The 25,793-nt window shown below is 45.9% G+C and overlaps 1 protein-coding gene and 1 pseudogene across 1 annotated transcript in view; one reads left to right on the top strand and one right to left on the bottom strand.

Moving 5' to 3' along the window:
* Window positions 1–16,093, bottom strand: part of LOC142774565 (pyrokinin-1 receptor-like) — a 387,277-nt pseudogene extending 371,184 nt beyond the window's left edge.
* The window catches only part of LOC119181180 (uncharacterized), a 767,515-nt gene that overhangs the window by 673,799 nt on the left and 67,923 nt on the right, over window positions 1–25,793 (top strand). The gene's annotated exons all lie outside the window — the stretch shown is intronic.

Consider the following 25,793-nt stretch of genomic DNA (forward strand, 5'->3'; position numbering starts at 1 on the left):
AGGGTTGCATCGCAAGCACGAAGGTGCTAAAAGAAACGGGAAACAAAATGTGAGGCAAGGAAAACAAAGAGGACAACACCAGCGCTGGTATCAGCGCTCGTGTTGTCCTCTTTGCTTTCCTTGCCTCGCCTTTCGTTTCACGTTTCTTCTAACACCTTCGTGCTCACGCTGCAACCCTTATTATCAGTGAAACTGTGTTGACTCGTCGGGATAACAACCATTGTGATGGGGCTGGCTTGCTAATCCTCAGCAACGAAAAGTTTATACACGTATTTTACACGTGTTGTACAGCGTTAACAGAGCACGGGAAGGAAACGAAAAATGCCATGCAACAATTCCCTGGTGTGGACAAGCTAGTCTATCATTGATCTATCATATCGAGTTGGTCTAGTGCGAACGAACGAAGACGAAATGGTATTGCTTTAGCGCAGCTTCGTTTGAGCAGTAAGAAAAGATGCTATACGGTCAAGAAAGAAAAAAACAGGCGATGGTATGAGCGCTACATCGTCGTCTGTTTTTCCCCTTGATCATATAGCATCTTTTCTTCGTGCTCAAACTGGGCGGCGCTAGTGCAATACCATTTTATCATGCACTAACTTGCCCACTCAGCAGTATCTAACGAAGACAAAACACACACACAAGAGGACTGGCACCGCAATAAATTATACACGATAAATTTGTTTTTAAATTTGATGTTTGAAGGTTGACTCTCGCGATCTCTCGTGGAGATGCTTTGCGCATTGTATATGTTTGATGGACGTCTATATCACGTTGTTCGTTTCCAATAAGCGCCAGTTGCAAATAAAGCGCCGCTCCTTTTGCACGTGTTTCGTCTTTGTCGCTTGGCTGTTTTCAAGTTCCCCTCGAAATTAATGTCCGCTTTGTGATGTCTCAAAATCGTCTCATTACTCCTTTAACGATGTTCTCCTCGTGATGCGTTATCATAGCTTTCTAGATAGCAAGTGACGAGAGCAGATTTTTCAAGGCAGTAAGCCCGAACATCGTTCCCGTTCGACACAGTCTTCCCAAAGGGTGTAGCCGGTTTCAAACTATTCTTTTTATTAAAAAAAATAAACAAAGGCGCTGCTGTCACCGTTACTTGGCGACGGCTACCCTTTCCACTTGATTGTTCCGAATAAAGAATTTAAAAAAACAAAATGACATATAGACATATATACAGTCCTACATAGGTGAGTACAAAAGTTCTCAGATGGGCAGAACAAACACATAGCTGTCACGCTTACTTCTAACTTAGTCCACTCAGTAGTGGTCACAAATATTTGTTTTGCCAAGTATACAGTTTGAACCCTGTAATTCTGATTCCCAAAGCCCGTGTGCATGACAGAATTGTTTTTTCTCTGTCACCGAGCTTTGTATTTATCGCGACTGATGTCTCTCAGGAAAAAAATATATAGCCCTGCTTACAGCCGTTTCTTGCCGGCCTCCATGTTTGATGGGGCAGAGTGCATGTATTTGCATTCATTTTGTTCTTAGCTCCCATCGACCCTGGTCTCGCTCATTCCCCGTTCCACTCAAAACTTCTAAACCATTCGGTGTTGACAGGCTATGTTTTGTCTGAAAGCCCTCAAACGTGCACAGATCCCATTTGTACTTCGACATTGTACAGGTATGTACTTCGCATCTGTCTACATGGAGAAAAAAAAAAGACTAAAAAACACGAACAATAGAACAACGTTAACCCGCTAGTCGAACGACTACAGCCTCGCTTGATAGGATATAAGACAAGTTAGATAAATACGTTTTTTTGTCTTTCTTTACATTTGGTCTGTCTTAAACAGGATCGCTTTTTTTCGGGATTCTTTAAAATGTTCCCAATCTTTGCTTCTTTTTCACCATTTTTATTTTTTGATTCGTATATTTATCGGCTGTGCACTTCGTCCTCTGCCCATGAACATATTTATAACTCCTTCCCAATAACTTCTTCCCAATAACTTCCAAATATTTCTCAATATTCCTCTTGTGCTATCTGTCTACCCTCACTACCTTCTTCCTTTTTTTTAAGTAGTGAAAGTCTGCCCTGGGGCGTACTAAACTTTTCATCTGAACTGTAGTACGAGTACGTTATTCTTTTTTCATTGCACTCCTGTTGTCCTTAGTTCTTCGTGTTATTGTTTTTGTCTTCTCTCAAGAATATAACACACATCTAGTATATCCACTATTGAAGACTGTATTTACAACACGTTGGTACACTACTAATGGGGAAAAAATGCAGCTTAATGAAAGCCAATCTACGACCAAACACTGACAGCAGACAACGAAAAACAACAAGACATGGAGATTGCTCTGAAAGTTCTCCTAAATGGTTCCTTCATGGAATTCAAGAGTACTTAGGCCAGACATGTGCCAGTATCTCCAGGGTGACGTGATACGCTTGAGATCCTGCGTCCAGTAAGCTACGAACGTGCATGGATCGTAGCAGCGCTGTTCAAGATCACGCGTCTTTTTGTTTTTAATTTGTTTTTGTTTGCTCACTGCTGCCTATAGTTCTCTTTACATTCCTATAATCTCCTTCCCTCAGTATAGGCTGCCAAACCGGAAGTGCGTCTAGTTGACCTTCCTGCCTTTACTTCCTAATCTTCCTCCTCCCGACAGTATTGGTTCTTATAAGTTGAAAGGATGACTGAAAGAATGTTCCGACCTGATTACTACATCCGGACTGATTCTTATGCTATAGCATACTGAACAATTCAGGGTAAGAGACGGACTACTTCCGTTTGTCCACGCTTTGTGGTTTTTTTTTCTCTTTCGCGAATGCGAATGTAAAGAATGCGCATTTAATGTACAAGCGTTAGCTCCCTCCCCCATTCAATTCTTTTGTCGATTCACTTTTCTTTCCATTCGTTTTCCCGTCTTGCTTCTTTTTTTTTTTTTTGTTCTTCACCTTGCTGTTGTAACCACGTCGGCATGTTTATGCTGTTACTCGCCAGTGCCAAGGACGTGCTTTATCTGCCGCTCACGGATTCTCTTGATGAGCAAGCCGAGCCGCAGTGACGCGTGTGAACAGTGGCTCGTAAGAGCGTCTCTTGCCGGATAATGGATTGGCAGCAGTCTGCAAAAAGAAACACCGGAGCGAAAAGAAAGCATATGGCACTCGAGTGGTTAAGTATTCTCGTAAAACGCGCAGACCAGAATAGATACGCGTTAACGGGTATCGGGGACTGTAAACGCACAAAAGCGACAGCACTGGGTGCACCGCGGAGTTTAGCGAAGCGTCGTGTTAACGTCAGCCTGTAACGTGAACGGGCCCTATGTGCGTTCAGTGGTTAACGCTAGAGTCGGTGGAAAGTTAAGCTTGTTTACTGCACATAACACGATGCACCGAAGCACACCCCTCACGTCGGTGAAACATTATGCTCACGCACTGTGACTTTTCAGTAGAAGGCAAAAGGTAACATTTTGTCATTTCAGCAACACCTTGAACACGTCTCAAACGTGTGTGTGCGCGCGGCTCAATGACCAACTAGCCCAAGCATCTGTCTTATCAAGTTACATGTCTTATGTCAAGGGCATTCGGAGTGATATATAGGGCACCGTCGTGGTCCCAGAACGTCTGCTGTCCAAGTGAGACGCTATGTTCTATTTGTTAAATGTTTGGATTGTATAGTGTCCTCAGCCGAAAATCCGGCCCAACGCAAAAGACAAGTATGCATCTGCTAAAGGCGACGTACTTTGACAAGTTAGATACATGTCTTGCTACAGGCAAAAAGAGTGATTAAAGACGATTATTATGAAGGAGTGGAATGTCATAATGTGAAAAGCACACAGCAAACTGGTTTTCTTAAAGTATCACATGTAAGTTGGTCAAGCGCTTTTGAAGGGGGCCCTAGAGCCACCCGCATTAATCGCACTACAAAGCAGCACTCATAAGCTGTCACAGCCAAGAGCTACAAATAATTTCATATGAAAATTTGATTTCTGGTGAAAACGCGACTTACGTGACTTTGAACAAGAAGCTTGCTAGAACGGCTTACTGTATACAATTGAATAAAAAAAATATCACGATCACAAGATCACTTCGTACTTGGTGGTGTTCACCTCCCCAATAAATGAATTGTTAAGCGGTGTTCGCATGGTATACAATAATAATATCCGGAGTTTTTCGTCCCGAAACCGCCATCTGACTGTGAGGGACGCCGTAGTGGAGGGCTCCGGAAATTTAGACCACCTGCGGTTCTTCATCGTACCCATCAATATGAGCACACGGGCCTATGGCCTTTTTGCCTCCTTCGAAACTGCGGCTACCGTGACCCACGATTTGATCCCGGAAGCTTCGGGTCAACACTCCAGCACCATAACTATACAAGACTACGATGGCGGGTCCACTGTACCTCGTAAAATGGCCACACACCCGATCGTTTTCGGTTTTTCGGCGGGCTTGTCCGTTGGCGTCCGCCGTAGCCGTGATGACGGTGACACTGATGACGATGAAGATGACGATGATGATGATGGACAACGATTACCTTGTGCGGTACATGAGGTCTCGACATGCTCTACGATGCATTTCGTACGACTGGAAGCAACTAACAACCACCAGGGGACCGTGCCCACACCTGGTCTTTGCCAACATCAGGCTAGATGCGATACCACAAGGGAGTAATAATGAAGGCAAAACAAAATTGACAACCCAACGCAACATACCATTCACGACCAATAAACACTCTATGTAATTGTAAACAACCACTCGGCATTCATTTACATGCGTATAAGTGGTCAATGTCACGGGGGATTTATGCTAACACCAAATCATCTCGCTGCTACGCCCACTTATCATCATTAACTTCTTGGATATGCTGCGTTTTTTTTCTTCTCATTTATTGCAGTTCTTGCAAACAACTAGCCTGCATGAAAGATTTCGGTGTAACGGCGAGTGTCACCTAGGAATGTAATGGCACTGATTGGACGCACGTACTCCACTTTCCTTTCTCCTAGTTTGGATGACTTATGGATTAGACCTAGACTTAGAAAGCCTTAGGTGACTCATCAAATGCGGAAATCGACCGGTGGCCCGCCTCGGTATCTCCCGTCAGCAGCGTTGGCTTGAGAGATGCGAAAAATTCGCGTGATATAACACCACTGTAAAACGTCGTCGTGACGTCACGGGTAGCCGTGGCCCCTTGCACGATTTGTGACGTCGTGTGACGTCGCAACTCTGAGCTGTCTGCAACGTCCCGGTGACGCTATCATCACGGGACGTCATCGGAACGCCCCATGAAGACATTTTCACACGACATCGTAGCTTGGTCAAAAGTGGGACCGTCACGGAGGCAATGCATTACCACATGACGTGCCTCTAATCCTGAAGGCGGTGGAAAACGCTTGAAGCGCAGACAGTTTTCGAAGGTTGGCGGACAGGATCAGTGCAATCGATCAAGAAGAAAAAAAAAGATGGCTTTCGCCTTCCCGTCATAAGGGCATAAGGAAGCCTGTGAACTTTTTTTATAATAGAGTACTATTAATGACGTTTATTTCTATTAACACGAGTTAAGAGACGTGCCAATAAGAAGCGTCAATCTTAACAGATCCTTACTCACTACGAGACGTCGCAACAGTGGACTGCGCCAGAGCTACAATTACAAGCACACTGCCCTGTACTAAATTCACGTCTCGTACGAGTACACAAATGTAATCACATAATTATGGAAAAAAGAGCAGCGCATACGGTTAAGCTGCCTTGCGTGATGTATTCACAAGTAATAAGTGGAACACCTGGCGACGGCGGTTATTAACTAACAGTGGGAGACCCTGCTCTTAGTGAATAATTACCAACGCAACAAGGAACTATCGGACGTCTGGCAACTTAATCTGTCATCAGTGTAGTCAAGCCTCAACCTCCCGATGTAGGGTGGAAAAAACAAATCTTTGTTCGTGTTAATTCCTTACCCTTTACTTGTCTTCATATCTTTTCTCTCTTTCCTTTCCACAATGTTCATCATTCAAGGAAAAAAGTGGATGTGCGAACTTGTCCGCGACAGCTTCATTGTTGTCAGTCGAATTGCGACTTGATTGTTCCTGTTCCGCCCTCCCAGAATAAGCTCTTCTCTCATGAACAGCGCATAATTGCTTCAGTCATGGGTGTACAAATATTCTTGATTAAATTATTTTCTTTACAATTTGTTTTTCTCCTTTTCTTTATCCAAGTATGCATCCACGTCCCGGTTTGACTCCGCATACTTTCCGCTTTAATTTTTCTTGTGCGAACTTTCGCTTTCATAAACTCGGCCTTGCTGCACCTTCCATATCGATGGAAAACAATGCTCCGAGACGTATTGCGTCACATTGTAATTACTGATCCCGACTGCGTGCTCGGCGGTAATGGTGGCGCGCAGCTGCGAACTATATCTTCGAAGCATGCACCTGGAGGCATAATTCAATTGGTCCTGGCAGCAGTTCTGGCGCCTGGATCACCTTATTATTCGATGCGCGCTGTGCAGACGCAAATACGCTCACGCTGCTGCTTCTTTGTTGGATTCTCGTTCTGAGGCCGCATGCAGCGGGCTCCATGACGAAACGCCTTCCGCGCAGCTCGTTTCTTTATGTCGTCATTACCGTCGAAAACGGGTGACGTCAAAGAAAGGGTGTTGTATGCTGTGTACACCTTTTAAATGGTGGGCTTTCTTTCTTTTCTTTTTTTTATTCACCCTGCTCAAACTTGTTACGATGTGTTGTTAGGGTGTTCCATCTCGTTCGTCCTCGTTTGCTTCAAGAGCAGGCTCTACAGCTGAAGCTTGCCAAAGGAACTGCCCAAAATGCAATTAGTACTGCCGACGAAGCTGCGTTCTATTGAAAAAGGTTTTATTTATTCGAACATACAAAAAGCAAAAAAACGCCGCTTACTGTCGCTAACTTTGTTTCCCGGTGAGTGTCGAGCATCCATTTACGCAATGCAGAGCGAGAACAAAGGCTTCCCTTTTTACCCTAACTTCTCGCGTGTGGCAGTGTTTACCGTTTCTAGAGTTAAAGGGGTTAATGCACAAGTGCACTATAGGGACGCTTAACCATTTTATTTCATTTTAAGCAATTTTAGGGCTGCTGTTCTGCATCTAATGCAAGCCTGTACCTCCTATAGTTTTCTGTAATGCTATTTCAACTTTTAGTTTCCCTTTTTTTAACTCGAAGCAGTTACTTGTTTTGTGTTATCCAACTTTCGAATATTCTTATTGTCTGATGCTTTACGTTGTCGTTGAATTCTATTTATACACTAACTTGTAGCACTGGAACCGGGCCTCTTGCACTGCAAATAAATTGCCATAAAATTTAAGAAAAAGAGATAATTCATGCTCAACGCTCTGTTCTGGATTAGGAGCTTAAGCATTACGCTGTATAGCAGGAGGGTGCCGGTTTGAATCACTGTCGCTCCCGTCTCATTTCGACAGTGAAAAAGCCCGTAAACATCTTTGTAGATATATGCTATAAATTCAATTGCTAATTGTCTCCCCTAAGGACACCCCTGATTTCCATGCTTCGGAAATACTCGGGATATTATGCAATAAATAATCACTCGTCCTGGACATCAATGTATTTTCTTAATGTGAAATTGTATGTCACTCCCAAGTTAAGTTGTTTTCTTTTTCTTTTTTCGGGAATCCTTCAGAGAATTTTGGCCTAACAGTACACCAGGTAGCGATGATTTCAACGAAATGAATTCTGTGGCATTTTCAAGCTGCCATAACCATATCGTAAGGCACGCCACGTGTAGTGTGGCGCTTCAGTTTTTTTTTTATTGCATAGAGATTTTTTTAGTGTGCACCCAATAAAAACCTACGAACGTCTTTGCTTTGAAACTGCCCGTAATGTGTTTACCGTGGTTCGAGAATGAAATCCACGTTCTGTTGCTAAGCAGCGCAATACAATAACTGATAATGAATACACCATGATGAGTGATGGGAATGATAAGTGATTACAGCAAGACGGCGAGTTGGGTCAGTTGGTTGACGTTTATTTTGAACATTTTCGTTAAGCTAGCGCACCGAGAAACATGGACAAGATGAAGTAGACAGGACAGCGTCTACATACAGAGCTGACATTTTATTAAACATAAAAAGCTATATAAAAGCAGAAGCACGATTCTTCGCGCATGCGTAACAGAGCAGGGGGCAAAAAAAAAAGCACTCGTATCGGGATTATCAAAAGGTGTTACAAGCCCTGCCTTCGTGTCCAGATACAGCACAAGTGTGGCTTGACTAACACCGTCATGCCCTCTCTTCCGGATGTTGTACGATTCAACTATCTCGCGCGTCAGCTGATCCTCATGGCGAACAGTTATTTCAGCTTTCATTAGATACGGGATTACAACAGCAGATTTCACGGTTAACCGCAAGATGAGGGCTGTTTGACGCCTTTATAGATACGTGTTGCTCCATAAGCCGACCATTCACTCATCTTCCGGGCTCACCAACGTACACTTTACCACACGAAAAGTGTATCGTGTGTTTTCTGGTGCACTTAACGAATTTTTTAAGAAGATAACGAATTAGACACGATTAACGAATCGGTTTCTTGCTTGCCTTTGTGAAAGAGAAAAAGAGAGCAGTGAGGAAGGAGATCATGCAGTGGACAAGGGCACGCAGTGATTGCATGGTTCTCATTAAAAAATGAATTCAATTGCAAACTGCTTCAAAAGTAACTGCTGCTTCGTCTTGACGTCGTGCACCCTGAATCCGAATTCACTGCAACCCGTGGTATTCGAAACACGTCACTGAGCTTGAACTGGTATCCGAAAGTTCACTCGAAAGCCCCCTAGCGCCCAGAAAGTTCAGAATTCAACGTACTCCGTTAGCTCCAAAACTGTGGTCTTGTCGTTGCGACAAGAACATCTTTACAACCAGTGAGACGCCGTTCTTTCCCCGTAATAGGGCTAAAAACAAAGCCATCTTTACAACCTCGAGTGTACGAACGCTTATTCATGCACTAAGAATTGTAGAGCCTTCGACCGATGCCAGAAAGTAAAGCTGGTGTCTTAAAATGCAAGACTCGCGACGAACGAATTGTCCGCGTGCGCTGGCGAGCGAATTTCAATCCCAGCAAAAGAGCGAGGGGCAATTTGCTAAGTGCGGAGCGGTTGTGCGAACGTAGCGGCTGCTTGCCTCTGTAAAATAACTTTGGTCTTTACGAACACGTAGATAAATTTCAAGATTGAGAAAAGCTATTGACTGACGGCTGTAGTGTCGGGAAACCATTCATAGGCGAAGAAGGTTACACAAGGTTAGTGATCCCAGGTTATTGATGTTGGTGCTACGCAATGGCCTATATCTCTTTCTTTGTGTAAGCTTATCACGCGGTGTTTTATTTTTCTGCGCATTAATTTGGTTGCTGAATAGCAGCACTGGTGTCAACCTGCGTTTGCGCGCTTAGAAGCCACGTCACATGCACGGGCGTTTCAAAGGACATCCAATCGAGAGGCTGGGGAATGAAGTCAAACGTGCGATGGTATAAATTCATATATGGCTGTGCAGGGTTCCTCTAGGGAAGGTGAGGGAGGGTGGTGGGAGAATGCTGCCTATTACGTCAATGTAACAGGCTGACTTCGCGCCCCTCTTTTTCGGTGACTATAGTAGGCCGCCCTTCCTCATTCTACTATACTAAATAACGCACGCCGATTGCTACACAGGATGTTTCGAAGGCCGTCAAATGATTGGTCCTTCGTGTTAATGGAGGAGCCGGTAGCTTGCAGGTCTCCTTCGCAACTTTGATTACCATTGAGAGACGGAAGCGGAAGTAGTGCCAACGTATACTTTCGTTGCCGGTTTGCTCGCACAGACGATTGAAAAAAAAAAAGATTGACCAGTGTGCTTCAAAAGCGATGTGTGTGAACGTTGTGTACTGTTTAATGTATTATATTTATTCCTTAAAATGTGCGAACTGCACTGCACATATCTCGACATCAGCCACGTGTTTGCCTTCATCGGGCTGTATCTCGCTGTGCACCGCTCGCCACAGTTTCGATTTTCAAGAACTTTTTTTCCCTCTATCTGCCCCTTTTTTCTTGCCCATACTTCCCCGCCCAGCGCTGGGTAGCAAACCAGATGCTAATACCTGGTTAACCTCCTGGCCTTTCCTTTCTCACTCTCTCTCTCTCTCTCTCTCTCTCTCTCTCTTCAAGAACTTAATAACTAAATGTACATTTGTAACTAGAGAAGAACAATTTATTTAAATATTTCAACAAAATCAACAGACATATCCTAGTTCTTAGGCAAACTTGTATTATTTAACTTCAAGTGACATCAGCGCGAAAATGAAGATCTGCAGTGCCACGCTATTTTGGCGAGAAACGCCTGGAACACTCAACGGCTGTTCGCAACTGTCGTGTAGCGGCGCGACAATTCCATTGAGTCAATAGCGTCGTGCCGTTTCGATGGTCATCGACTGAATGACCCTACGAGAGGGCCCGTAAGACGCTGGTACAAGATACTGTGTTTCCTAAAGTAACAGTTGTCTAACTTATCTCAATGTGTCCTTAACAATCCTTCATGTATGAAATAATAGGGAGACACTCCTTCGGTCTCTATTTATTTATTTATTTATTTATTTATTTATTTATTTATTTATTTATTTATTTATTTATTTATTTATTTATTCATTTATTTATTTATTCACTCATTTACGTTGCCTAATGCCTTCTGTAAAGGCTCCAAGCAAGAGAATTGTTACAGTACCCTCTATTTCATATGCAAGCATGATTAGAAATGGAGATATTAGTGGAAATTGTAAAAAAAAATGCAAGTAATGGTTATTCACACTGAACGATGGCAAACATCAAAACAGTTTTTTACCGAAAAGTCAAATAAGGAAAAAAAAAATCAAGAGCGAGAAAACTCGTAAGCTTACTTATGCATAGGTGCTACGTAGGAAATGATATTTCACGATAGTCGTCGCATCACATCACACAGGTGCACAAAAGCGAGAATAAGGATTACGGATTGTTATTTTCTTTTTTACCACGCGTTCCCATCCCATGCAGTGCGAATATAATAATAATAATAATAATAATAATAATAATAATAATAATAATAATAATAATAATAATAATAATAATAATAATAATAATAATAATACTATAACCGAGCTTTTACGTCTCAAAACCACGATATCTTTATGAGAGTCTTCGTAGTGGAGGCCTCCAGAAATTTTGAGGTTCCGATGTTTTTTTTTTTTAACGTGCGCTGGCATCAGTACTCAAGCGTCCAGCGTTTCGCATACCCCGAATCGCAATCGCCGTGGCGTGGACTGAACCCGTGACCCTCTTGTGAGCAGCCCGGCCCCGTAAATACCACCGCGGCGAACTATGCAGTGTCCACAAGTGTCCTCATGGTACATCGATAAAAAGTCGTGGTTCAGTGAGTGCACATAATAAAGTTTGAAATGGACGCTGACAATAACCGGTTTATGGTCCCTCGCAATGTCCCGCACTTGACGGCTGCTCATTAAAGAACTGTCCGGCATTATCGCTCGCGAAGTGATTTTGTGGTGCGCAATATACAGACGGTATGAATCTGCCTCTGAACCGATCGCAGCTGAGCGTTGCCGCATTGCACACCGTCGGACTCTTTTTTTTTGTATTATTCACGAGTCTTGTGGTGAGCCTATATTTAACGGTGTCATGACCCACTGTACTATTTTTGGGGCCGACAACCAGAGAAAGAAAAAAAAAAAAACAGACGAGGAACGACAGCAGCTAACGTCATTTATGTAATTGAATCGCAAGTCTACGGTGTCTCCGAACGAAGCGGACCGATTCAGACGCCGCGTACGTCACAAACTGGAGCAGACGCAAAATGGGAAGGCATGAACGCGAAGGCCAACATTGCAGAATTTCGTTCGTGGGTTGCTGGTCTTACGTAAGGCAAATGGGCACCAAATATTTTTTTTATCGTTTTTTTTTCTCTTTCTTTTGCCGCGTGGCAACGCCACTTAGTATGGTCATGAAACGGCAAGTGCAACGATCTAACCATTTTCATGCTCATGTGCCTGCCGTATATAGAGCTGCTACAGATTAGTTCTGAAAAACAGAAAACGGCAAACATTGTAGCACCAAGATCCCTCCGCAATATCGTATATATTTAGCTCTTCGCTTGTTATCTTTTTTTTTTCCGTGGGTCAATCGCGAGCAACATAAAATACCTAAATGTCGTCCATCTTACGCAAACCACACGAACGTAGACGCCAAAGAGGTGCGATTGCATTCTGCTGGCCAGACAGTCGAAAGTTACGTCAGCATACGGCTGGTAGATTGCGTCGCCCAGTCTGTTCACTGTTTTGTACGCCTAGTCGGTGTCGTAATGTGTCCCCCAATTCAACCGATGCATAGAGCACGTTGGTTGGGTGTGTACTTCCGAAAGCGGTGATGAGAGGGTTAGATATTCGGAACGGAGAGCTCTGTGCGGACCTGTTCGAATCGGTTAGCGCGCTTACCATATTTCGTCTAGACAGCACACAACACTCGGATGATTAATGAGGTGTCTCCAGCATGCACACTGGCTAATAGAAAGCCTGAATTTCGCTAATGATTTTGGAAATGGAGATTTATACAGTGTTCTGATTACTGTAAAGAAAATCGGTATGCCTTCGCACAAATGTCGCGAGTGTAACATCTGCGCAGCGTGTGAAGCCAGACCCAATATAAACGAATCAAAATGTATTCCTTGGAACATCTAGATTGTGCATGCATGACATATCTATCTATCTATCTATCTATCTATCTATCTATCTATCTATCTATCTATCTATCTATCTATCTATCTATCTATCTGTCTATCTATCTGTGTGTCTGTCTATCTGTGTGTCTGTCTATCTGTGTGTCTGTCTATCTGCGTGTCTGTCTCTCTGCGTGTCTGTCTCTCTGTGTGTCTGTCTCTCTGTGTGTCTGTCTCTCTGTGTGTCTGTCTCTCTGTGTGTCTGTCTGTCTGTCTGTCTGTCTGTCTGTCTGTCTGTCTGTCTGTCTGTCTGTCTGTCTGTCTGTCTGTCTGTCTAAACTTTTTGTTATTATAATTCACTCATGCTTTCGAAAGCCCCTATTGGTTTTAAGAGGACGAATGACTATACCATCGGCTTACCTGTTTATGCTGAACCAGTCATACAATAAATGGGCCCTAGGAGTTTTCCAGCTCATGAAATCGTGAGTCTGCGTGAAATTCTGATCAGCGATGTTCAAAATATAAGCGGCGAGAAGCATAGCAGTGGGGTTACGTGCGCCTATTGTTTCGAGGCAGCTTCCAGCGTGCTGCCGTCTAGACAGCATGCTTCGCCCGAAGGCTCGACGCGCGACAGTTCACCTGGAAACGTTGGGTGCAGCGTTTATTGAAGAGCGCCTGTTGAATACCTCAGCTCTTTAAAATCACTGACGAGAATAACGTTACCTAAACGTGTGTATCATGGTTCACCATTAAATTAAAAAAAATCGATCGCTATCTGTGAGCACACAAAACAAAACAGGATAAAGTGCAATACGTATATCCAGTTAAGAAACTACGTTTTCTCAGTCCCTCTGGTTTTGGCGTTCGCGCGGGATCCAGAAATCTGAGGACACGCAGGAAATTGGTTCTCTGCTTTGCTCCTGTACAATGTGAGAAAGCGGTTCTATATGACGTTTTTGTAAACATTCAACCTTCCCCGTCATGCTTTAGCTTTTCTTGCTTTGATGGTGGCACCTACAATTTCAGCTTTTTTTTTTTTTGCTTCATTGCCAGTATCGAAAGCACGGGAGGCGCGTTTGCGGGTGAAACGAGATCCCTTATGCAAGCGATTCTCGTAAGGTATCAGCCAGTCTACGAAAGTATTTTCTTCGTAATCATAAAAGCACTTCCACCTTAAACAAAAAATGGGTATTTACCGTTTTTCGTTATCCAACCTTAAGAAGGTGTGTGTGTTTGTATGTGTATGTGTGTTTAATATTATTTGATCCATTAAGAAGCTGTCCACACACATGAGTTTCGCGTGAAGGTCACTGTGCATTGACAACTCATTGTACGGAGTGACTCTACAGCACGACCACAAGAGCAGGAAATAAGAGTGAATTCTTTTTAAGAAACGTAAGCAACAACGTCGCGCAGTTTCTCCTCCTCTGTCAGCAGCCAGTATTGGTGATGGAAAAGTGTCATTACGCCATTTTTTAAATAATTGAGCTCTTGCGCAGTGCACTTGCAAAAATAACTCAAGAAACAACTTGCGAAGGCAAATAGCAACATCAGGCCAGACTATTAAAACCATCCATTCAACATTTGTCGTAGTGCGTATTGCTTTAGAGAATGACACTAAGACACGCCAGTGGGCTTCACAAATACCTGGTTCTTTCTATTCAATATTGCAGCACTGATGCATAAAATCACTATTCATCAATAAAAATTTCTAAAAGTCATGAGTGAGAGGTGTACACTCGCTCTGGCGTCAATGGTGAAACCAATACAAGAATGAAACTGAAATGTTTACTGCAAAGTCCCAGAACCTCGAGCCTTCAGCAACAAATTGAAGTGATGGTAAGCAATATACAGCATAATAGGCTGGGACAAATGTTATGTTACTTTTTTGTTTATGCTGGGCCAGGGAAATCATAGATTATAAATGAAAAAAAAATAAAAGATCTCATGCAGCAATCTGCCCGTGGCTATAACTGCAATGCCACAAAGAACTGTCTCATAGGCTAGCGTTGAATGTGCTCGCTGACAAGAAACGCTGAGAAATGAATGTGGGTAAAGGGGAAAGGAGGAGGAGTTAGTGGGGAAGGAGGGAGCGCTAAACCGTGTTTCTTCAAGCGTTGCAGAAAAAAGCGTCCTGCCATTCCCATCTTCCCGAAATACACTAGGACGCCCTCTTTCACATGTCGACGTGGCAGACACTGAGGGCACCGAGTGCTCTCTGCCTTCTTCCACGTCTCCTCTCTCAATGTATCCCGTCTCTACTTTCGTCAACCTTTCGTCAACGGCCTTTAAGATAACATCAAAAAATCAACACTTCGAAGCTTCAGCTGCGAATGTGTAAAAGAAGACACTTAAGTGGCACATGGACAAAATGATAAGGCCTACCTAGCATCTTGACTACGGCACGCTTGGACCCTCCACCGGACTGCCTCGGCGTGCGCATGGGGACCATGGCGTTACTCCTCGGATGGTGGCTCTTGCCGTTCATATCCGGAGAGCAGTCGCGTCGCGTGGCCGCGTTTGAGCGGCGAAGCTGGAGACCAATCAGGATGTACAGCACCGAAATCACACTGATGGGCAGCACAAAGAAAAGCACCGTGGACACGGTGAATGCGTGCTCCACGGGCCGCTTGAGCATGCACGCCGCGGTCTCCGGCAAGAAGCCCGACCCGTCCGCGGTAGGCTGGTACACTATGCCGAACTGTAGCGCTAGCGGCACGGCGAACGCGCCGGCTACGATCCATATCCCCACTATGGAGCGGATGGCCCGCGGAAGCTGGGACATGGTGTGGGCCCTGAGCGGATGGCAGATGGCCACGTAACGCTCCACCGTGAACGCCGTGATGGTCAGAATTGAAGCGTTGGTCGACATCTCCGACGTCAGGCCTCGGAGCACGCAGAAGGCCTCGCCGAAGGCGTACGGGTACTTGCGCCACAGTTGGTACATCTCCTGCGGCAAGCCCAGCAGCAACAGCAGCAGGTCCGACACGGACAGGCTGAACAGGTAGAAGTTAGTCGCCGTGTGCATGTATCGGTTTCGCGCGATCACGATGCACGTGCAGACGTTCCCCGTGACGCCGGTGACGAGGATGACCGCGTACACGACGGTCATGGCGACCACTGTGGTTAGCGGCTCCTCTTCCTCGCCTTCTGAGAGGTACTGCGGCGAGCTGTTGTCACCGCCACCAGCTCCGGTAATGTTTCTCGACGACCACTCGTCGGCTGACAACTCCGAGGAGGAACTGGTGTCCATGTCGTAGGCCATGGTCCGTAGCCGAGTTGCTCCGACCGGAGGCCGACACTGCACCGCCCGAAAGCCACCACCACGTCCCGTCTATCACTGACGCTCCTGCTCTCCCAGAGTAGCTGTCAGCAGGTCATAACGGGCGAAGCGCGCAAAGCTCCGAGAAGAACGGATAAAAACGAGTGGAAGAGACGCGTCCTGTCCGGGAAACTGTCGGAGGAGTTTTGGTCCCGATTTCAAACCCGGGCCGCCGCTGACGCCGCGCCGAGCGAAGGGGAAGAAAGGGGAGCCCTCGCTCGAGAGAGGAGGTTCGCGAAGAGAGGCTGGTGGGGAGTTCGCGTGTTCGCGAGGCTTCGTGGCTGGCGCGAGCGCGCGCCCTCGGGAGGACCAATCGAAAGAGAGGATGCGGAGGAACTCTCCCTATACACTCCCCGCGAAATGTTTTCCCTTTATCTTCTTCTCTGTGCCGCGTACAGGGACAGCAGGAACGAAGAACGGCTGGTAGCTCGACGACATAGCAAAAAACAGACAAGAGAAGGAGCTATCTTTAGGCTGTTGTCTCTCTATATAGAAATGCTGGTGCGTGGAGCGCAACCCTTTTTTTATTATTTCCACCCGGTTTCCCATCGTGGCCTTGGTAAAAAAAGGTCAGTGGATCAGCTGAGAGTGGGAGTCTGAACAGTTTGGTTGACCCTTTTTTTTTTTTATCTTTTAGTCTACTGCACGCATTGCCTCTTTCACTGAATCAAACCACTATGCAGATATTTTCGTTGGTTGTTCCTCTTCTCAGCTGCATTTTCACATGAAGCCGCATTACATTGAAAGCGTTGATAGCTTTAGCGAGTCTTCACGCGGTTGCTCTTGCTCCGTAACAGAAATCTGAGCAAGATGCCTCAGGAGGTACTGTCATAAGGTAAGCCTATATAAAATGATAAAATATTTGTCTGATTGTGTTGGATGCCTTAGTGGAGGGCCACTACAAAAGATGGCGTTTCGTGACGTCACGAACATCCGAAACGGGCATACCCACCACCGCCCGCGTTTCTCTCGACTCGCTCAGCTCCCCCTATACGGTTTCCAGAACCAGTAAGAACAGCACCGGTAGGAAAAAATGCTCCCAAATGGGGAAAAAACGTCAACGCTTTCGTGTAAGAGGGAGAGTGGGATGAAAGGAGATGTGGAGAAAAGGAAGTGGACAGGAAAACGTGCACCCCGCACGCCCATCGGTGATTGTGACGTCACGGCACGCGCTCGCCTTCAACTCCTGCTCCCCTGACAATCCATCAAAAAATACAGCGAACTGTTCAAAAATACAGGAAATAAACTCAGTTGATCGGAACAGCCGCATCTTCCGAGTATAATTTCGATGTTTCGTAAGTTCTTGGCAATTTTTGTTCCATATACCTTTAAACTTGGCCTGATTTTCCTTTCAACATTCCTTCTTAGGCAAGAATAGAGTCGCAAATTGTAATCTGTAAAGCCGAGTTGCCTGAGAGGGTACACCTGTACCACTGAAAGTCACGGTCTCAATACCTGTACAAACACGAAGGTATTGTCTCTTTAAATGCCCTTCCTTCGTGCAAATAAAAAAAATATAGTAAACACCACAAAAAAACTTGTCTCTCTTCCTTTTTTTTCTGGTCTTCATAGCTTAATTGGAAAAACTTCTGTTATGCAGTTTCTGGTAAAAGCGAGACGACCCATTACTGCTTGTGAGGATGTCAATGGTTTACCTTCCTTTTTGACCGTAAGTGCTAATATTCATTAAAAAGAAAGAAAAACATCAGAGGTACAATTTAAGTGGCGTTCTTAAATTGTCTCCGCCTTGACGTTACTTCCTCTGAAAGAGGTAATTTTTATTTTGGCCTCTATATATGTTTTCTAATATGCAGGAAACTCGGTTTTCATGGGACTTCTTTATCTAATTTCCTCTTTTCTTCATATGTACTTTTGCTTCCAATAAGCTCTCTAGATAGTAAGCTTAAGATAATAAGCCCACTGTCTATATAACCTTTAGCGGTTAGTTTTTTTTTTTTCAGCACCATCAATTTTGTGGTCAATGATATCAATGTGTAAGCGCCTTTCCCGCCCCAAAAATGAGCTAAATCAAGTCATTTCTGGGTGGCCGACTTGAGCAGACCATGTCAAATGAAACAGATTACTGAAACGCTAATGAAACGCTGTACTAGATGGTCTATGTGACTTGTCAATTATCTCTGCATGGTTTGCAGAAGATCCTAAATGTAACTTCCAGCCACACTGTCATGGCAGCCTGTGCATTACGGTGGTAAGAGAGAGAGAGAGAGAAAATTTAATGCGGAAAGGCAGGGAGGTTAACCAGAAAACATATCCGGTTTGCTACCCTGCACTGGGGAAGGGGTAAGGGGAGACAAAAAAAAAAGGGGAAAGGGAGGAAGAGAAGCACAAACACACACACACACACTCGCACACAGTAGTGTCACAATCGTTCAACGAGGCGGGTCGCTCGCAGAAACTTCATCAGCGCCTTCGTTGCTTTCTGGCGTGAAGCTCGATCTTTCCGACATTCCAAGATTGACTGTTCAGAAAATGGCTGGTCGTCGAGGCGAGCAAACACTGCTGAGAGGGACTGTCGCTGAGAGCTGTACTGGGGGCACTGACATAAAATATGTTCAATTGTTTCGTCATTGTCGCAATGGTCGCATGTAGCGCTGTTTCTCATTCCGATGCGGCAGGTAAAAGCGTTCGTGAAAGACACCCCAAGCCACATACGGCAGAGAAGGGTCGTCTCGGATCGGGGTAGGCCAGATGGAATAGTAAGTCGTAGGTATGGGTCCAGGCGGTGAAGACGGGTGTGGAGAAAACCGGGCGTATTCCGCATAGACCTTGCGACATCCTGCGCAAGCGTATTAATCTTTGCTGCTGCGTCGCTTCTTGATAGTGGAATAGGTTCCATCACTCCATTTTCGTGTGCATTCTTAGCTGCATTGTCGGCATGTTCGTTACCGATGATGCCGCAATGGCCTGGTAACCACTGAAAAGATATGTCATGTCCTTCGTCTTTTAGGTGATGGTACAGTTGTCGTATTTCGAGCGCCAATTGGTCTTGAGGTCCACGACGTAGAGCATTTTGTAGACATTGGAGAGCTGGTTTCGAATCAGTAAAAATGCTCCATTTTTGTGGTGTCTCTTGGTCAATCCTGCGGAGTGCGCTGCGGAGTGCCGCGAGCTCCACGGCTGTCGATGTCGTCTTGTGTGACGTTCTGAACTGGATGGTTTCGGCTCTTGCTGGGAAGATCACAGCTCCTGCAGATCCTCCAACAGTTGTCGAGCCATCCGTGTAAAGTTTGACATGATCTTTGTATTCTTCGTGTAGCATGAGTAGAATCATCTGCTTTAAAGCTGGCGCCGAGAGCTCCGCCTTCTTGCGAATCCCCGGCACTGTCAAGCGCAGTTTTGGTCGGTCCAAGCACCAAGGAGGTGTTAGTATCCGTTCCGGAGGCGTGTAGACTGTTGGAAGGCACTCACGGAAAGTCAATACTCTCTTACAGAAGGAGGCACTCGGTCGATCTTCTGGAAGCGAAGCTAGGTGGTGGGCAGGGGCGCGAGCAAGGTGTCTAATATGAGCTCTAAGCACCTCCAAAGTAATGTGCACTGTGGCCGGATGATCTTTGGCGATTGCGATGGTTTCCGCTGTTGATGTACAGCGTGGTAATCCAAGACAAACTCTGAGTGCCTGGCCCTGGGCGTTTTCTATTGTGCGTATATTGCTTTTGCAAGCGTTCGTCAGAACCGGCAAGCTATACTGCAGGTACCCCAGAAACAGCGTTTTGTACAAATGCAACATCGCGTGCACTGATGTGCCCCACGTTTTGCCTCCGAGGAACTTGAAAAGTTGTGCGATGGCCGTTAGGCGCTTCTTTAGAGTGGCCACATGGGGACTCCAGCAGAGATTTCGATCGATCGTGACCCCCAAAAACCTGTGGGTCCTGGCGTAGCAGACACTGTGTCCATCGATGGCGATGGGATATGACGTCATTGCCTTCCGCGTGAACGCGACCAGCGCCGATTTCTCAGGAGAAATCTCGAGGCCTTGTTCTCTAAGGTACGCCGATATTGAATTCGCTGCTTTCTGGAGTCTCGCACGTACCTGAGGACGTGTTACACCTGATGTCCAGGCACAAATATCATCTGCATAGAGAGATATCTGCACGGAATCTGGTATGCGTTCAACGAGACCGATCAGAACCAGGTTGAACAGTGTGGGGCTCAATACACCACCTTGAGGAACACCACGGTGTGTATAATGTTCAGAAGTCGGCCCATCATCAGTTTGCATAAACAATGATCTCATATGTAGGTAGCATTGGATCCAGCGGTACACTCGCCCACCCAAACCAACTGACTCGAGGGCGTCAAGTATGGCTTCGTGAGAAATATTGTCATATGCTCCTTTGACATCTAAAAATAGTGCGACAGATAACCGTCTGCTCATTTTCTGGTGTTGTACGTAGGTCACCAGGTCAATGACATTGTCAATGGAGCTCCGAAGACGACGAAAACCGGCCATGGCGTCTGGATATATTCTATGGCGTTCTAGGAACCACTCGAGTCTGGCAAGGATCATTCGCTCCATCAGCTTCCCTACGCAACTAGCCAGCGCTATTGGGCGGTATGATGTCAGCTCTAGAGGCGATTTTCCAGGTTTGAGAAGTGCAACCAACCGGCTTGTTTTCCACTCTCTGGGGACCGTTCCATCTCTCCAAGACTCATTGAATACTTCCAGCAAAGCACTTCGTGCTCGATCACCGAGATTGCATAATAGGCGGTATGATATGCCATCCGGCCCAGGCGATGACGATCGATTGCATGAAGCAAGAGCCACATTCAGTTCTTCCATTGAAAAAGGCAGGTCCAGGTGCGGGTCCAGTGAATGTGGCGTGTAATCAGCAGTAAGGGCTTCTGTGCAATTTGGCGGGCCCGCAATCTTCCTACAAAAGTCTTCCGCTACCTCGATATCCCTTCTATTTTGGATAAGGGCCAAGGCTTTAAACGGAAAACGTTGTTGGGGAAATATGCGTAGGCCTCGAACGGTTCGCCATATTTGAGAAAGCGGTTTGCGAGGGTCTAGACTCACGCAAAATTTCGCCCACCGTTGAAACTCCAGTTTGTCTATACGACGCTGGATCTTCTTTTGCATGCGCCTGGCCATCCGTAGATCTTGAATGGATTTTGTGCGTCGATATCTACGCTCCGCACGCCGACGAATCGCACGGAGTCGCTCTAACTCCATGTCCGTTTCTGAGGGCCTTGAAGAATATGCCAGCGTGCGCATCGCTCTCTGCGCTGCTTGTTTGATCGCTTGCTCAATGCCAGAGGTTAAGCCTTTTTCACAAACGTGTTCAATGTTGGTTGTGAATGCTGAAAGATCGATCCTCCGTACGGTTTTCGGCGGGTGGTTGCTAGCAAAGCCTTCGATGGTGAGATAACTGGGGATGTGATCGCTACCATGTGTCTCGACGTCTAAAAACCACTTAACGCTTGTGGCGAAGCGACGTGACACGAACGTCAAGTCCAAACAGCTGCTGTACGTTAATCCTCGCAGAAATGTAGGGCTCCCATCATTAAGTAGAGACAGTTCATGAGTCGATACAAATGAAGCCAGCCTCCGGCCCGTGGTATTGACTTTTGAACTTCCCCAGATTGGGTGGTGGGCGTTGAAGTCCCCTATAATTATCCACGGATCCGGTACGCTCGAAAGAATGTCATCCAGTCTTTGGCAATCAAAACGGGCTGAGGGAGATAAGTAGACACCTATTAATGTGAAGGTGAGGGTTTTCTGCTTCACAGTCAGGCAAATATATTGGTTCTCATCATGAGGCGACACAGGTTGAATGATGTAGGTAAGCTCCCGGCGAATATACACAATGACCTTGCTGCTTTCGTTTCGGGTTTTGGACGGGATTGATTCGTAGCCGGATAGCCTGATCGGGTTTGATAATTTCGGTTCACATATTACGATGATTGGGAAACGGTTAGAAAACACGTACTGACGAAAATCGGAAATCCGTGATCTAAGTCCTCTTGCGTTCCACTGGATGACTGATGCTTCTCTGACGTCTTTGCGGAACGATTGTTGATCTCCTGCCATGACTCTACGCGAGGGAGGCGAGGACTGGGCTCAGCGCGTCCAACACCTGTAACCCGCTTCGAGCGGTTGGAGTTCCCAGGCTTCTTAGTATGTCTGCCATGACAGCGACGAGGGATCGTAACATCGGGATGATCTGTCGATCGACCCTTGACACATCCTCAACGGAAGTAGACTCGGTGGAAGGTGTAGGGCGGCGAGGCCTCGCAGGAGGCTCCTTTGCCGGCTGCGTACGCGGAAGCGTAGGCCACTCATCCGCAGCTGTGAGCTTCTCCACTTCATTTCGCTTCGTGCTTACTACTTCACTCGTGCTCGGAGGAAATGGGTTATGCGCAACACTCTGTCCTACACGCCTCCGTCGGCGACTACGTCGCCGCCGTACCCTTTCAGCAACCTCTCTGTGGGTTGAATTGTCCCTAACCATTTGTTTGATAATGGCGATTTCCTTCTTAATCCGAGGGCATTCCTTGGATGCAGCATCATGTGGACCATCACAGTTTCTGCACTTCAGACTTGTTGCCCGACATGCGTCTGCAGTGTGCGGCTCAGCGCATCGGGGGCATGCTGTGGTGTTTGTACATACACTCTTGATGTGACCAATTTTCATGCAGTTATGGCACTGGAGTGGTTTAGGGACAAATGGTCGAACAGGATGTCGGAAGTGTCCCACTTTGACATGCGACGGAATGGAATCTCCTTTGAACATTATCTTTATACATCGGGTGTTTCCGAGGCGAAGTACATTCGCGATGAGAACTCCTTCGTTCGCTGGTTTTATGAGAGTTGGGAGGTCCGAATTTGCTATGGCCAAATCAATGTCGTAGATTACTCCCGCCGTGCAGGCACCGTCCATTGGAATAACCGGTCGAACTTTGATGCCTCCCAAATCTGATACTCTGCGAAGCTTGTCTATGGCGCTGGCAGTCATTGTGTCCACAGCTAGAATATTCTTCCGCGTGTTCACCCGGATATCCTTAATGTCGTTTGGTGCTACCCCCTCAAAGTACATAGAGAGAGCTTGCCTGTTTACTGCTCGAAGGCTGATGGTGGAGTCCTCGGGCATGAAGAGGATGGTGTGCGGCCAGCATTCTCCTTTTGACTGAGACGTTAATGTCCCTGCTGGTGAAGACGACTTGATACTTCTTCTTTTGGCCTTCCTGCTTCTCACGGTCTCGAAGTCGTCATCCGACGAGTCGTCGCCAGTGGCCGAGTACAGTTCCGTGTCCTCGCTGGTGCTCGAACAGGTGCTTCGTTTCCGCGACGAGCTTGCCAAAGGTGGTCTATGGTCGGACAGAGCCGCAGAAGGCTCCACGTCCACAGCCATGATGCAGTGACTATCACCGTTGGCCTCACTGGTTCTGGGCCAGGCGCGCTGATTTACCGAGGAGCTCGCCATAGCAGACCTCTGGCTGGGCGGATCAGTGGATGACTCCGCGTCCGTCGCCTTGGGGCAGGGAGCAGCGTCTCCCGTAAAAAGCGAAAAACTTGATAACAATGCTCGGAGCCGAAAGCAGAAGCGTTCTATGAAGAGACACTTCGTCGTCGTCCCCCCTACGGTGGTAAGTTTTTTACGGTGGTAACTTACGGTGGTAAGTTTTTCCTTTTCTAAAGCAAACAAGCCAATCAAACAGGTAGGAAGGCTTGACGGATCAACATCTTTCCTAAAATACCCGTTTATCTTCATCTCATTTTCTTAGCTCTCTCTTCAACCCCTATCCCCACCATTTCAGGCTGGCAAACCAGCTCCTATGAACCAACTACTACCAAAACAGACCACTCGGTGCCATTCCCGCTATCTCTAGAATTCGCCCTATTAGCCTCGTGTCACAAGAGGCCTTCGTTGGGACGAGTCAACTCCAGAATAAGAACACGATCACCACACACTTCTGCGTGGTTACTTAAAGTCAGGGGTGCTCCCTCCCCACTGAGAACTGAATGCAGTGAAGTCGAGGAATTCAGCGCTATATCTGGTCGTCCAAGCATTTCTGCTGTGAAGGAGAGACATCAATTGACAGTATGAAGAAACGAGAGTTCTCTCGTAGATTCTGCGAAGACATTGTGTTTCCGGCAAGTGTGCGGTTAATGCGAAAACAAGTGACTAACTTACTCTTACGTTTCCTCCGAGAGACATGATTAACCGATGTATGGTAAGCTGAACTACATAAAAAAAAGTCACCTAGTCGGAGCGATTGGTGGCCAGGTCTGCCAGCCTAACCCAGCCTGTGGCAACATCACCACCACCACCACCACCTCCAAACCCGATAATATACGGTTCACCTTTCTGCATTCATTTTCATCTTCCTCTGCCTACCCATACAAAAGCGAGTACGGTCAACATCTATGTCCTGACGCAGAGCTAGCGTTCAATATCCTTTTTTGCATTGATGCCTCTATTTAACTTGTTAGTTCCGTTGATCACAGTGCTTTAATAAGAAGAGGTGAAACTATGAACATATCTTTCCCTTGGTGTTTCTCCAAAGAGCGAATTTTATACTGTATTACTCGACCAGTCGACGCACGTCTCACTGCATGAAATACTTTAGTAACTAGATTATCTCAAATAATTGCCACATTATGACACGGGACGAGAAAGATAACTTATCAAGTAAGTTCACGCTGGGGATGTATTTCGCTCATCTGTATTCTATAGCCTTTCTTCTTGTATTTCTCTCTATCAGCTTTTAAACCATACCTCTAAATATGGTAATCCTGCCCCAGCTATGATGCGTTACAGAAGCATCTTGAAAAGTCTCGGGTCTAGCTTAGAATCCGCCACATCATATTTTTCCATGATATGTTTGCACGGATCGCTTCTATGTTTCTCTAAGACTACATACGTGACAAACTAAGGCAAGGCGGCAAACTCCCGCATCTAGAATTTTCTTGTATTGTTATTGTTAAGCTCGGGCGAAACCACTACCCTCGGTTTTTAAATGCGAAGTATTTCTTAACAAAATTCGGGGAATTTGAACGTATATATCTATCTATCCATCTAGTAGCTTACGTTTGAGTGCTCTCGAGGTCACCCCCTTAACTTGACGTGAACCAAAATTAGCATAGGAACGTAAGGTAATTTGACGAACATGACACGCTGCTCGAGCCATGAATAATGTCACAATACCGTCGCGCAGGTCGTCAAACACTTGCCGCCAGACAGTGGCACATACCCATGGGCGTGTATGTGCCCCTGGTATGCGAGTATGTGCCACAGGTGACTTACATAACTTAATTTACACCAAGGAACGACGAAAACACACATGGGAAATTTTAACGCGTGAGCGTTAAGAAATACCCGACATTGGTAGCGTCAACCCGACTAATTTAAACAATAAATTTCAGAGCCCCAGCTGGAATTGAACCCAAGAATTCTGCGTGGCAATGAAGCATTTTACCACAGAGCTACGCCATGTCTCGGAACTACTATTCAAATAGATGCTAATCTTCTTGAAACGTCAATAGTGGTTGCAGTGCTGCCTACCCAATTTTATAAACATTACACATGTACTTTTTGATACGTCACGTTAACGTCAATTGTTGTTAGTTGCCACGCGCTGAAGTTGATTTATGTAGCAGTGTCCAGAGCCAGCATCCACGCGAGCATCAGCGCTTCATATCAGCTTCTAATATTGCTAACAGGCATGTTCCAGTTGTCGTCGTTGGGCAAGTGCAAACAACTGGTTATCTAAGCATCTGCAACTCTTCAACATATGTCTGTGCGTGCAACGTTTGCAGATACATTTAGCGTCATTTCATGACGTGTAAATCAATAAAA

This window comes from Rhipicephalus microplus, chromosome 10 (genome assembly GCF_043290135.1).
Source record: "Rhipicephalus microplus isolate Deutch F79 chromosome 10, USDA_Rmic, whole genome shotgun sequence".
NCBI classification, from domain to species: Eukaryota; Metazoa; Arthropoda; class Arachnida; order Ixodida; family Ixodidae; genus Rhipicephalus; species Rhipicephalus microplus.